This window comes from Elephas maximus, chromosome 5 (assembly GCF_024166365.1).
Source record: "Elephas maximus indicus isolate mEleMax1 chromosome 5, mEleMax1 primary haplotype, whole genome shotgun sequence".
In the NCBI taxonomy this organism is placed as follows: domain Eukaryota; kingdom Metazoa; phylum Chordata; class Mammalia; order Proboscidea; family Elephantidae; genus Elephas; species Elephas maximus.
Genome location: NC_064823.1, coordinates 69,487,115 through 69,500,569, shown reverse-complemented (window position 1 = coordinate 69,500,569; position 13,455 = coordinate 69,487,115). Strand labels below are relative to the sequence as shown.

The 13,455-nt window shown below is 37.9% G+C and overlaps 2 protein-coding genes across 4 annotated transcripts in view; one reads left to right on the top strand and one right to left on the bottom strand.

Annotated features, from left to right (window-relative positions):
• Positions 1–13,455, top strand: part of PTPN13 (protein tyrosine phosphatase non-receptor type 13) — a 1,019,774-nt gene that overhangs the window by 197,278 nt on the left and 809,041 nt on the right. The window lies entirely within an intron of this gene.
• The window catches only part of MAPK10 (mitogen-activated protein kinase 10), a 375,739-nt gene that overhangs the window by 131,617 nt on the left and 230,667 nt on the right, over positions 1–13,455 (bottom strand). Inside the window, exon 1 of one of the 3 annotated variants that reach the window (XM_049885816.1) lies at positions 1,113–1,140. The exons of the other annotated variants lie outside the window; for them this stretch is intronic. The gene's annotated coding sequence lies outside the window, so the exon portion shown is untranslated. Of the gene's footprint in view, positions 1–1,112; positions 1,141–13,455 lie in introns of those variants that run through there. 3 annotated transcript variants of the gene reach the window in all.

Below are 13,455 nucleotides of genomic sequence, written 5' to 3'. Positions count from 1 at the left end.
ACTTTGTACTTTTCTGGCATATGGTAGACCAGCCCCAGTAAAAAAAAGTCCTGCTTTTTTTCCTGGCCAGGAAAGGTTAAAACGTTACTGGAGCTAGAATAACAAATTACTTCAGCTGCAAAGGTTAATTTGGGATATAGGAAGTATCTGACTTGTCCTTTTTCATGCTCTGCCCCTTCCTTATGTCCTTTAATATTCTGGTTTCTGACCATCAAAAAATCCTTAGCATACACTAACCTCATTAAACCTAGATAATTCACTTTCCTTCCCCCATTTATTCTCTTCACTTTTGAAGTGTAGCTTATCAGGACTCCACTGCATGCATGTACTAGTCATATGATATAATCTCTATGTTCCCATGTACCTTGGCACTGCTCTACTCCTTCAGACCTGGCTGTGGCTTTACTAGCTATGGTCTCAATCTTCATATGAAATCTGAATCCACCATGCTGGTCCTCCTTTTCAAGATATACACAAAGAAATCAGGGGTTTTAACAATTCATAACACTTCTCTTTCAGGCTTACCCTAAGAAATACTATTCATTCAATATTTACAAACATTTAATCCAACAAACTCTGATACTATGCCTACTAAGCACCAGATATTGGTTTTGGCACTGAAGACAAAACAAGAAAAAAACAAATCTGGAATGGAGGCAGTCAAGTAGCAAGTAGTTAAAATACAGATGTTATCATCTATAGTAGAAGAAAGAAATGATTTTGGGAACAAACGGTAGCAACTAACTGCTTGCATTCATTCATCATCATTAATTCATTCAACTAGTATGTATAAAGGAGTTCCTAGGTGATGCAAATGGTTAGTGCATTTGGCTGCTAACTGAAGGTTGGAGGTTCAAGTCCACCCAGAGGCTCCTTGGGAGAAAGGCCAAATGATTTTCTTCTGGAAAAGTCAGTCACTAAAAAACCTATTGAGTTAGTTTTATCTGACACACATAAGGTCGCCATGAGTCAGGGTGCTATGAGTTGGGGTCATCATGAGTTGGAATCAACTCAATGGAAACTGGATGTCTTAGGCTGGGTTCTCTAGAGAAGCAAAATCAGTAAAGCATATAAATATATGGAGAGAGCTTTATATCAAGGAAATGGCTCACATGATTGTAGAAGCTGGAATGTCCCAAATCCATGGGTAAGGATAGAGGCTTCTCCTGATTCACTTAGCCACAGGGGATGAGAGCAGGTTCTTGCTTACAGGCTTCGAAGATCAATGAATCCTGAGATCGGTAGGCAAGACCAAAGGTAAGCTGCTAGCTCAAGTCCCAAGAAGCAGAGGTTAGATGAACAGGAGCCAGTTGTAGGACCCAGTGCAAGCAAAAGCCCCTGAGCCTTGCCAGAATGTCCACACGCCCAAGGAAACTCCCTTTCAACTGACTGACTACTCACAGCATATCCCATCATGGGGGAGATCACATATCAAATCTTAATGGGAAGTGATCACATTATATTGATTGCCAAAACACATAAAGAATCATGGCCCAGCCTAGTTGACATATGATCTTAACCATCACATTGGCTTTTGATTTTGTTTTAATCTATGTATACAGCAGCTACAAGGGGCCAAATATGGGCGTAAAGTTGATAATGTTTGAGGGGATATTTGATCTCTCTTCTCATTGGTACTCAGATAAGAGTGTGCATCTGAACCACCTGGGGAGCACAAGGCCCCAGAGATGCTGACTCAGGCCCCAACATAGATCCTAAGGGTATACACTTTACTAGGCAATGCAGGTGATTCTGATGAGAGGCTCTGCGTATCTGACTTTGAAAGACTGTATTAGAGAAATCATTTTCAAAGCATGGTCCTTGGAGCATCAATATCATCTCCTGGAAATCTGTTAGAAACTTGTTAGAATGCAAATACTGGAGTCCCGCCCCCCACACCTATTGATCAGGAACTCTGGGGGCAGGGCCCAGCAATGCTTTTTAATAAGGCCTCTGGGTGATTCCGATGCATGTCGAGAACCATGCACTGGAGTGGAGGTATCTCCTGGGGACTGTGAAACGGATCATACAGCTCTGCCTGAGATATTCAGAAAGTAAAACACTCACCATGCAGCAAAAATAATATTTCTGCACCTGTACCAGGGAACACATTTTGTGACTCTATGAACTGCCAAATTCCATTGCTCATGAAAAACAGAGTCCCAGTTAGAGCAAAGATTACCCCATACCTCTGATCCAAGTATTTTGGAGAACTTCATTACCCCAGACTTAAGAATTGCCAAAGACTGAATTCAAACAGGTCAACAGTTGGCCAAGCGCTATAATGGAGTAAATCATTTCATTCCAGTGGTTGTTCACATTCCTAAGAAGTACCCTGTAATTTTTACCAGTGTGTAGCTAGAACAGGACTTTTCAATGAACCAAAAACCAAATCGATTGCCGTCGAGTCGATTCCAACTCATAGTGACCCCATAAGACAGAGAAGAACTGTCACATAGGGTTTCAAGGAGCAGGTGGTGGATTGGAACTGCTGACCTTCTGGTTAGCAGCCAAGCTCTTAACCACCATGAACTTGATAATTTTGTACAATGGTTAAAACTATCACAGAGCATTATATCGGCAGCAACATTTTAGAAACAAGAGACTTCCCAGTCAAAAAGAGACAAACAAAAACTAATCTAATGAAATTCCTAAAGCTTTAACACATTGTCTAAAAGAAAATTTACTCAATAATCTTTTATCTCCATTCCAGGGCTCATAATTTCTCACCATAAGATTGAAAAACCTCATATCAAGTTTGTGATTTCATACACAGATACACACAATATTCTTTCAATATCATACCCAGTTTTGAATTAACCTTTAGATAGAATTTTGAAGTTAGGGAATAAAATACACTCATTCTTAAAATATCTGACATAATTGGTAAAAAGCTATTTTAATTAGTATTTAAACAGTGTTAAATAGTGAGTCGTGTCCCCCAAAATGATATGTTGAAGTATTAATCCCTGGTATCTGTGCACATAACCTTGTCTGGAAATAGGATCTTTTCAAATAGAGTGGAGTCGATTCTGACTCTTAGTGACCCTGTAGGGCAGAGTAGAACGGCCACATAGGGTTTCCAAGGGGCAGATAGTGGATTCGAACTGCCAACCTTTCGGTTAGCAGCTGAGCTCTTTACCACTGGCCAACAGCATCCTAATCCCATCAAAGAGTTTCCTAACAAAAGAGGAGAACAGACAAAGATAAAGACAGAAGAAGAATGATCATGTGATGACGGAGGCAGATGTAGCCACAAGCTAAGAAACACCAAGGATGGCTGGGAATTACCAGATGTTAGAAGAGGGTATAGAACAGTTTCTCTCTGAGAGCCCTCAGAAAGAATCATCACCTGATATGGACTTCTAGCTTCCAGAACTGTGAGACAATATATTTCTGTTCTTTTAAGCCACCCACTTTGTGGTATTTTGTTATGGCCACCCCAGGAAAGTAACACAAGTAGGCACAGAGATTGGAAATTTTCTTGGATTGATGTCATAGCCAAAAATTTGATGCCAAACAAGCTGTGTTAAAGAGCTTCCCCCAGATCTCATCTGTTCCTCAAGCTTACAAATCCAAATTCAGTTTTGAAAAGCTCAGAACATATTTAATAGGGAATATATTTTATGTTTACACTTCCATGCAGCCTTCCTTGTCATGACTATAAAGTTCAAACACAAACTTTTCTCTATAAGATGTGCTTATAAAAACATGCCATTAAGTACATTACGGAAAAAAAAAATCATCAATGCTAAAAATGCCTTAGTAAGAGTATACTTTAGGATTTCCTGTGTTCAGGTTTGGGGCTCAGGTGGCATAACGGTTAAGACCTTGGCTGCTAATCAAAAGGTCAGCCCTTGTGGCACAATAGTTAAGTACTCGGCTGCTAACCAAAAGGGTGACAGTTTGGATCCACCAGCCATTCTTTGGAAACTCTGTGGGGCAGTTCTCCTCTGTCCTATGAGGTCACTGTGAGTTGGAATTGACTCGACAGCAATGGGTTTTTGTTTTTTTGGTTTATGTTCAGGTCACAGGACAAGATAGCTACTGATCTGAACCCAAGAAGGGAAGAAATGAAAATTCAACTTAGGAAGGCATGGCTGGTAGATACTTTAAGGCAGAGATTTTCAAGTTCTAACATGGATCAGAACTACCTGGGGAGCTAAAACACAGGTTTCTGGGCCCCACGGTGGTTTTCATTTCAATGCCACTACAGCCCAAAATGTTTCACACTTTGGGAAAACTGGTTTAAGGAATGGTAGATGTTTAAGAGACATCACCATTCAAAGAAAGCTAATTGGGGAGGGAAAACTTGGAGCAATGCAGGTCAGGCCAGTCACAAAAGGACTCTCCTTGTAATCAGCACTTATTTTTTTAATGCTATCTACCTAGGGGTGTGGTTTCCCATCTCATAGATGCGATACAGTGCCTAACTAACGCTTTCTCAATTAACCCAGGAAAACAAGCATTTCATCATCTATTTATATTAAATTTATACTAAAACTTTTAGAAATGACGTATATATCTCACAGGTATACACAAAAGCTCATCAAAATGGAAAGTCTCTTTCTGGAGAAGAAATTAATAAGCAAGAAACATTGTATTTCGAACCAAAAAGAAATTATAAATCACCCCAGTAATTAACTTCTGGTTCACAATAACTATAGGTTTAGAACTAGTCTATTCTATTGATACAAATTATATTTTTAAAAAATACATTATACCACTGGATATTCAGCTTGTATTTAAATGACTCAAAAACTGTTTCTATATGGATATAAAAGGATTTTTTTTTTTTTGTAGAAAATTCAAAGCAAACTCATTCTCTTCCCGCTCATACCTGCCAAACAAATTAAAAAGCCAAGTTAAAAGAAGACTTTGTTGCCACTGGCAGGTTGGTAAGCACAGAAGAAATCTGAATATAATCTTGTCTATGAAAAGACTTCATCTCGTGCAGACCTATAAGAAAGTCCCCAGTGAAATGAGTCCCATGGTCATCATCAGTTGAGCTGCTCTGCTATGGCATTTTCAGAATGAAAAATGCCTCCACATTACTGATCTTATCCCGTGGGTGTCCAAAGCTTTGATTTCTTTTTTTCAAATATAATAACCTATATTCCAGAGGCATTCCCTATGCATTTTCATTTGTGGATAACTGTCTTGTGCTACTGCTAGTCAGTTCCTGAACAAGAAACATTTAGGTTCAAGAATTTTCTGAGGTTAGGCTTTCTTGGTGTCTTTTGAATTACATGGCTGAAAACAGTACTGAGCTTGGATCAGATCTACACTAAATAGTTGGGAAATCTTGAGCAAGTCATTTTATTCTTTCATCCATTTATTATTTATATCCTGTATGATTGGTTTTATGATTCCAAAAAGGGATTTGTGCAGTTTACTGGAAAAAATATAGAACCAATAAAACAGTTAAATCCAGTTTTAAGAACAAATGTCAAATAAAGCAAGTTGGGAGATGACAGTTTTACCAGAAGACTTAAATAAAGAAAATCTGCGTCTTGAGCACAAAATGTAATCTCACACTTCTGGAAAGCCAAAGGAAAAAACAATGACAACAACAAAAGATACGTTTTCTCTAGGTCGTAACTTCAGAAAGAGTATATTAAATAGTTCTCTACATAACAGGGAACCAAATGATAGGCAGTATGTTTAATATTTTTTTAATCAAAGGCTTAGACATATGTTTTATGTGACACATGACATCCGCTCTCAATAAAGCAAGGGGAGAAAGAAGGATAAACCAGTACTTGTTGCTTACCTACTGTAAGTGTACTCTGTTAAACACTTACATTGAGTACTCACAACAGCCCCTTCCAAATGAGGAAAGTGGCACACAGAGTTGTAAATTAATTGGCTCAAAGTCTTAGAACTATTAACCGGGGACACCAATTAATATGATTTCAAGTTTCTTCAACTCTAAAACATGTGCTCTTTTTTTTTTTTTCTTTTTTTACTGGACCATTTATCAGTTTAGCTAAAATCATTTAGAGTATTTATGTAGTTTTCCTGTGATGAGTTACAGGAATAACACTTAGAAAAAACGAGAGAAGTGAATGAATAGCATGTACAATCTCTTTCTTTCGTCAATATTCTCAGCCTAGAGTGTGCACTCACCCACGTATCTGTCAATTTGTTGTACTGTGGGGGCTTGCTTGTTGCTGTGATGCTGGAAGCTATGCCACCGGTATTCAGATACCAACAGGGCCACCCATGGCAGACAGGTTTCAGCTGAGCTTCCGGACTAAGACAAACTAGGAAGAAGGACCCAGCAGCCTACTTCTGAAAAGAACTAGCCAGTGAAAACCTTATGAATAGTGGCAGAACATTGTCTGATATAGTGCCAGGTTGGAAGGCACTCAAAATACGACTGGGGAAGAGCTGCCTCCTCGAAGTAGAGTTGACCTTAATGACCTGGATGGAGTCAAGCTTTCAGGACCATCATTTGCTGATGTGGCATGACTCAAAATGAGAAGAAACAGCTACAAACATCCATTAATAATTGGAATGTGGAATGTACGAAATATGAATCTAGGAAAATTGGAAATCATCAAAAATAAAATGGAATGTATAAACATCAATATCCTAGACATTAGTGAGCTGAAATGGACTGGTATTGGCCATTTTGAATTGGACAATCATATGGTCTACTATGCTGGGAATGACAACTTGAAGAGGAATGGCATTGCATTCATCATCAAAAAGAACATTTCAAAATCTATCCTGAAGTTCAATGCTGTCAGTGATAGGATAATATTCATACACCTACAAGGAAGACGAGTTAATATGACCATTATTCAAGTTTACGCACCAGCCACTAAGGCTACAGATGAAGAAACTGAAGACTTTTACCAGCTTCCACAGTCTGAAATTGATCAAATATACAATCAGGACGCACTAATAATTACTGGCGATTGGAATGAGAAAGTTGGAAACAAAGAAGGATCCCCCCCAAAAAAACACGGATCGGTAGTTGGAAAATATGGCCTTGGTGATAGAATCATGCTGGAGATCGCATGACTGAATTTTGCAAGACCAACAACTTCTTCATTACAAATACCTTCTTTCACCAACATAAACAATGAGTATACACATGGACCTAGCCAGATGGAATACACAGAAAAATCTCCATATCATCTGAACAATGTTATGAGCTGACTGTGGAACAGACCATCAATTGCTCATACTCAAGTTCAAGTTGAAACTGAAGAAAATTAGAACAAGTAAAAGAGAGCCAAAGTATGACCTTGAGTGTATCCAACCTAAATTTAGAGACCATCTCAAGAATAGAGCTCACATGTTGAACACTGATGACCGAACGCCAGACAAGTTGTGGAAGGACATCATCCATGAAAAAAGATAGAGGTCATTAAAAAGACAAGAAAGAAAAAAAAGACCAAAATGGATGTCAGAAAAGACTCTGAAACTTGCTCGTAAACATGAAGCAGTTAAAGCAAAAGGAAGAAAATGATGAAGTACTGAACAGAAAAAAAACTGAACAGAAGATTTGAAAGGGCAGCTCAAGAAGACAAACTAAAGTATTATAATGACATGTGCAAAGAGCCGGAGATAGAAAACCAAAAGGGATGTACATGCTCAGCATTTCTCAAGCTGAAAGAACTGAAGAAAAAATTCAAGCCTCAAGTTGCAATAGTGAAGGGTTCCATCAGGAAAATACTAAATGATGCAGGAAGCATCAAAAGAAGATGGAAAGAATACAAATTATACCAAAAAGAAAAGATTGACACTGCTTGACATCCAACCATTTCAAGAGGTAGCATATGATCAGGAACTGATGGCACTGAAGAAAGAAGTCCAAGCTGCACTGAAGGCACTGACGAAAATAAGGCTCTGGAACTGATGGAATATCAACTGAGATGGTTCAACAAATGGATGCAGCACTGGAAGAGCTCACTCGTCTATGCCAGGAGATTTAGAAGACAGCTACCTGGCCAACTGACTGGAAGAGATCCATATTTATGCCTATTCCAAAGAAAGGTGATCCAACCGAATGCAGAAGTTATTGAACAATATCATTATCACACCCAAGCAAGGTCATTCAAAAGTGGCCACAGCAGTATGTCAACAAAGAGAGAACTGCCAGAAATTCAGGCCAGATTCAGAAAAGGACGTGGAATTACGGATATCATTGTTGATGTCAGATGGATCCTGGCTGAAAGCAGAGAACACCGGAAAGATGTTTACCTGTGTTTTATTGACTATGCTAAGGCACTCGACTGTGCAGATCATACCAAATTATTTATAACATTGCGAAGAATGGGAATTCCAGAACACTTGTTTTCTTGAGGCACCTGTACATAGATTAAGAGGCAGTTATTCAGACAGAACAAGGGGAAACTACGTGGTTTAAAATCAGGAAAGATGTGTGTCAGAGTTGGATCCTTTCACCATACCTATTCAATCTGTATGCTGAGCAAATAATACGAGAAGCTGGACTATATGAAGAAGAGTGGGGCACCAGGATCAGAAGAAGACTCATTAACAACCTGTTTATCCAGATCACACAACCTCGCTTGCTGAAAATGAAAAGGACCTGAAGCACTTACTGATGAAGATCAAAGACCACAGCCTTCAGTATGGATTACACTTCAACATAAAGAAAACAAAACTCCTCACAACTGGACCAATAAGCAACATCATGATAAACAGAGAAAAGATTGTAGTTGTTAAGGATTTCATTTTGCTTGGATCCGCAATCAACACCCGTGGAAACAGCTGTCAAGAAATCAAAAAACGCATTGCATTGAGCAAATCTGCCGCAAAAAAAAAAAAAGACCTTTTAAAGCGTTAAAAAGCAAAGATGTAACCTTGAAGACTAAAGTGCGCCTGACTCAAGCCATGGTATTTTCAATCATCTCACATGTATGCAAAGCTGGACAATGAATAAGGAAGACGGAAGAAGAATTGACGCCTTTGAATTGTGGTGTTGGCGAAGAATATTGAATAATACTATGACCAAGAGAATGAACAAACCTGTCTTGGAAGAAGTACAACCAGAATGTTCCTTAAAAGCAAGGATGGCAAAGCTACGTCTTACATACTTTGAACATGTTATTAGGTTGAATCAGCCCCTGGAGAAGGACACCATGCTTGGTAAAGGAGAAGGTCAGCGAAAAAGAGGAAGACCCTCAAATGAGATGGATTGACACAGTGGTTGCAATAATGACTGTGAGCATGGCGCAGGACCAGACAGTGTTTCATTCTGTGATACATAGGGTCACTGAGTCAGAGCCGACTCAACGGCACCTAACAACAACAGAGTGTGCTCTTAATTCAACATAAAAGAATTTAAGGTTGAAGTCGACAACCTTCTACTGATGAAGAAAAGTTGGATTTTCAAACTGTATAAAATTTAAAGGGCCTAATTCCACTCATTTGTTAAACAAATATTTATTGAGCACTTACTACATGCATACCAGGCATTATTGAAGGTGCTATGAATATGAAGTTGATCTGTACATCACATTTCAATAAGATAGTCAAGATTAATTAGCTATAAAACACACTCCCAGAAAATTAGCTGGTAGGTCTGTTGGATATTCTTTTAGTATTGTCAGCTTGGACACTGAGAAGTTTCTGCTAAAAGTAGTAATTCTGCTTTTGGCACAAATGATACTATTTGTTACCATCATTATGACAAACAAATTGAGTAGCTTCATGATGTTACAACAAGATTGCTATACAAAGACAGCACAAAAAAAACCTGCTGTGTTGTTTGTTAGAGTAGAAAGACGTGTACAATCCGTTTTAAATCTGAACCAAATTATTTACATACGATTTTTAAAGGGGGAGATCTGAGACAGCATTTAATAACATTTAGGATTAGATTTTGTTCTATCAAGAACATAACTTCCCTACTAGGCTTCTTAAAGTGTTACTTTTTCAGGACAATTCCAAGCCTGGAATCTACGTCACTTTTATACTGGTAGGCCCAGAGATGGTCACTCTATGGAATTAATGGTTTATAACAAATCAAATCAAAAATCAAGCAAAAACTCTAAGACTTATATTACATTTAATCATTATTTCCAATTGTGTGGAAAAACATATAACAACAATCAATGGTAGAGCAGTCATGACTTTATGCCTGCACGTCCTTCATTTACAAAAAAGGAAAACTAGTACCAACCTCTAGAGCTCCTGCTAGGCACTGAGCTGGTACTAGTACCAGGCACTGTGCTAGGTGTTTCAGGACATCATCTCACATAAGAATTAGTATTCTCATCTTGTAATTGAAAATAAACTTAGACTGAGAACTTACTTTAGTGAAGGAGAAAAACAGCTTTTCATCTAACTGGCTGGACTAAAATCCTGACTGTGAGCCTTGGGCAAGTTATTCACAGTCCTAGCCTCCTCGGTTTCCTTATTTGTAGAATGAATATAATAATCTACTTCATTTGATTATTGGGAAGCTTAAATGAGATAATATACGTAAGGCCATTAGCATGGTACGAGTTTATAGAAAATCTCAACCAGAGTTAAATATCATTATTGCTGTAATTATTATCATTATTATTGAGAAGTTAAATAACTCATTTAATGAATTTTTTAAAAAGTTGGCTGTTACAAGGCACTGTGATACAGCTATAAACACCAACATGTAATCAGCAGGGTTCAGAATGGTCATGTAATAAAATACATTTTCGGTTTTCATTTGGTGAGAGAGGCAGTGCTCAGTAAATGTCCATGTGCCTCTCAACATTTCCCAGCCTCCCTTGCAGTTATGATGGGGCCATGTGACTAATTCTGGCCCATACACTGTAAGCAAAAGGAGCAGGTGTCACCTAAATGTAGTGGCAGTCAAAATTCTGATATGCCTCCACCATCCATGTCTTTCCACACTCTGGGGTCTTAGCTGGCATCAAAGAAACTGGAAGGAGCCTAAATTCTTCAGTTTCCAGGTGGCAAATAGCCCTTGGTAACCCGCACTAGAGTTTGTATGAACAGGAATTAAACTTTTGCTTTGATAAGTTGCTGAGATTTGGGGTCCATCTACTACTGTAGTATGTGTGGTGTTGCAGTGTGCCACACACTGTTCTAGCCACTGAGGTACAAAGTTTCTACCCTCATGGAGGATAAACTTAAATTGTCCCTTGAAGGACCAAGACTGGAATGTTGGCTTTATTTGTACAGTGATCTAACCTACTAAACCAATTACACTGAATTCTACACCTTTTGATCTACAGATTCCCAATTTGTCTAACTAAAGAAAAAAGTAGTATAAAATAGGAAATAATAAATAATATTTGTTATTAAATAATAATAAAAACACACATACTTTCTTAGGGTAGGAGTAAAGGGCAGTGTTTCATCCTAAGGAGAGGAAAAAGACATTCAGGAATTAAAATGCTTAAAATGAGCAATCTGGATTTTACTGATGTTTATATTCCATAAAAAAAATTCCATAGGACTAATGAAAATATTAAAAACTCTATTTAGAAATTTATCTCTAAAATATCTCTAGTATTTTTAAAAGGGAAAATTAGAGTTTATCAAATGCTATATTTAAGAACCTGGAGCACTAAAGCTCTGTTTTCATTCACAAAATAGAGACCATTGTTTCTAAACCCTATATAATTTATATCATTATCATTTTTTTCATCTGAATAATTATAAAAGATTACCTAAGTTTAGTAGTTCCACATTCTCCAGGATTTTTATTTTCTTTCTTTACTGTGCACTTTAGTAGTTGCCTTTGATCTTCTTTGGAATGGGTAAAAATATAGGTGTATAACCAAATAAAAATTCACATTTAAAGAAGAAGACCTGAAGACACACTCCAGGCTGGAACTGATTTTAGAACTCAGAACCAAAGTGAACATTATCCTTTTTAACCTACTGAAAATGCAACCTATGCTGTCAAAAACCCCAACTGAAGACAATACCTGTGCCCAGGCCCAGAAAAAAAAATCAATACCTGTGCAGAAAATAAAATTATCACTTAATATATATTCCCAAAGTCATCTGTCAGAAGAATCTGCCCATTGCCATCAAGTCAACACCAACTCATAGTAACCCTATAGGACACAGTAGAACTGCTGCACAGGGTTTCCAACAAGTAAGCTGGTAGATTCAAACTGCCGACCTTTTGGTTAGCAGCCAAACTCTTAACCACTGTGCCACCAGGGCTCCATCAGAAGAGTAGTACAATTTAAACAGTGCATTCAAAGAATTAATTGATTTCTTAAGAACATAATATATGCCAGTGAAATCCACCAGTTCGCGCTTCTCCGACAAAGCATGATTGGAGATCAACCGAGCGCTGAATATCGCAGCTAATTCTGGGATATTTTACAGAACAATTATTTTTGAAAGATGTAAGCAATAACTTTATTTAATCAGTTTAAGACCTCAACCATAGTTAAACTAATAATATTAAACTATGCTTACATTCAGGTGAAGCCCATACAACAAGATGTCAAAATCTGACCATTTTCTGCTTCAAGCAAACGAAGCACATACTGACAGTGTACCATACAGAAAAGCTTATCATTACAGAACTGAACCTTAGGACCTTCATATTTTCTGTCAGTTAATCTTAAGTAGCATAACTGACTCCATAAAATGAATCCCATTGCTGTTGAGTTGATGCCAATAGGGACCCTATTTAAAAAGAAAAAAAACCGTTGCCATTGAGTCAATTCTGACTCATAGCGACTGATGAGGGACCCTAGAGGATAGAGAAGAACTGCCCCAAAGGGTTTCCAAGGCTGAAATCTTTACGGAAGCAGACTGCCACACCCTTTTCCCACAGAGAAGCTGGTAGGTTCCAACAGCTGACGTTTTATTTTGGTTAGCAGCCCAGCATTTACCCACTTCTTAAATCTTTTAGAAAAAAACCAAGCTACTTATTAAATCTTGAGGAAAAAAAAAATCCCAGGGTACAAAACGGAATTCTAACACAAAACTTTCTCTTTTGGAATTTGCTATAGCCTTCTTCACATGTGAATACCCAGAAAAAAAAAAAAAAAAAAACTATCGTCAAGCAACGTGAATCACTCATCCACAAAATAGGTAGTATGGTTACTCTCACGATAGCGCAGAAATTTCAGTGATTTATTTCATAGTTCAAAATGCGTCATGTTTTTTTCAATAATTTTGATCCTGCCTTTATTTAATAATTTACCCTAGGCAGTCTATGCAAACGAAAGCATAAATATTGTGATTTTAGAAAATGAATACACCCTCAGAGAAATGCAAATCAAAACCACAATGAGATACCATCTCACCTGGCATTACTGGCACGATCAATAAAACAGAAAATAAACGCTGGAGAGGCTGCGGGAAGGTCGGAACTCTTACGCACTGCTGGTGGGAATGCAAAATGATACAGCCATTTCTGAAAATGATATGGCGCTTCCTTAGAAAGCTAGAAATAGAAATACCATATGATCCAGCAATCCCACTCCTAGGGACATATCC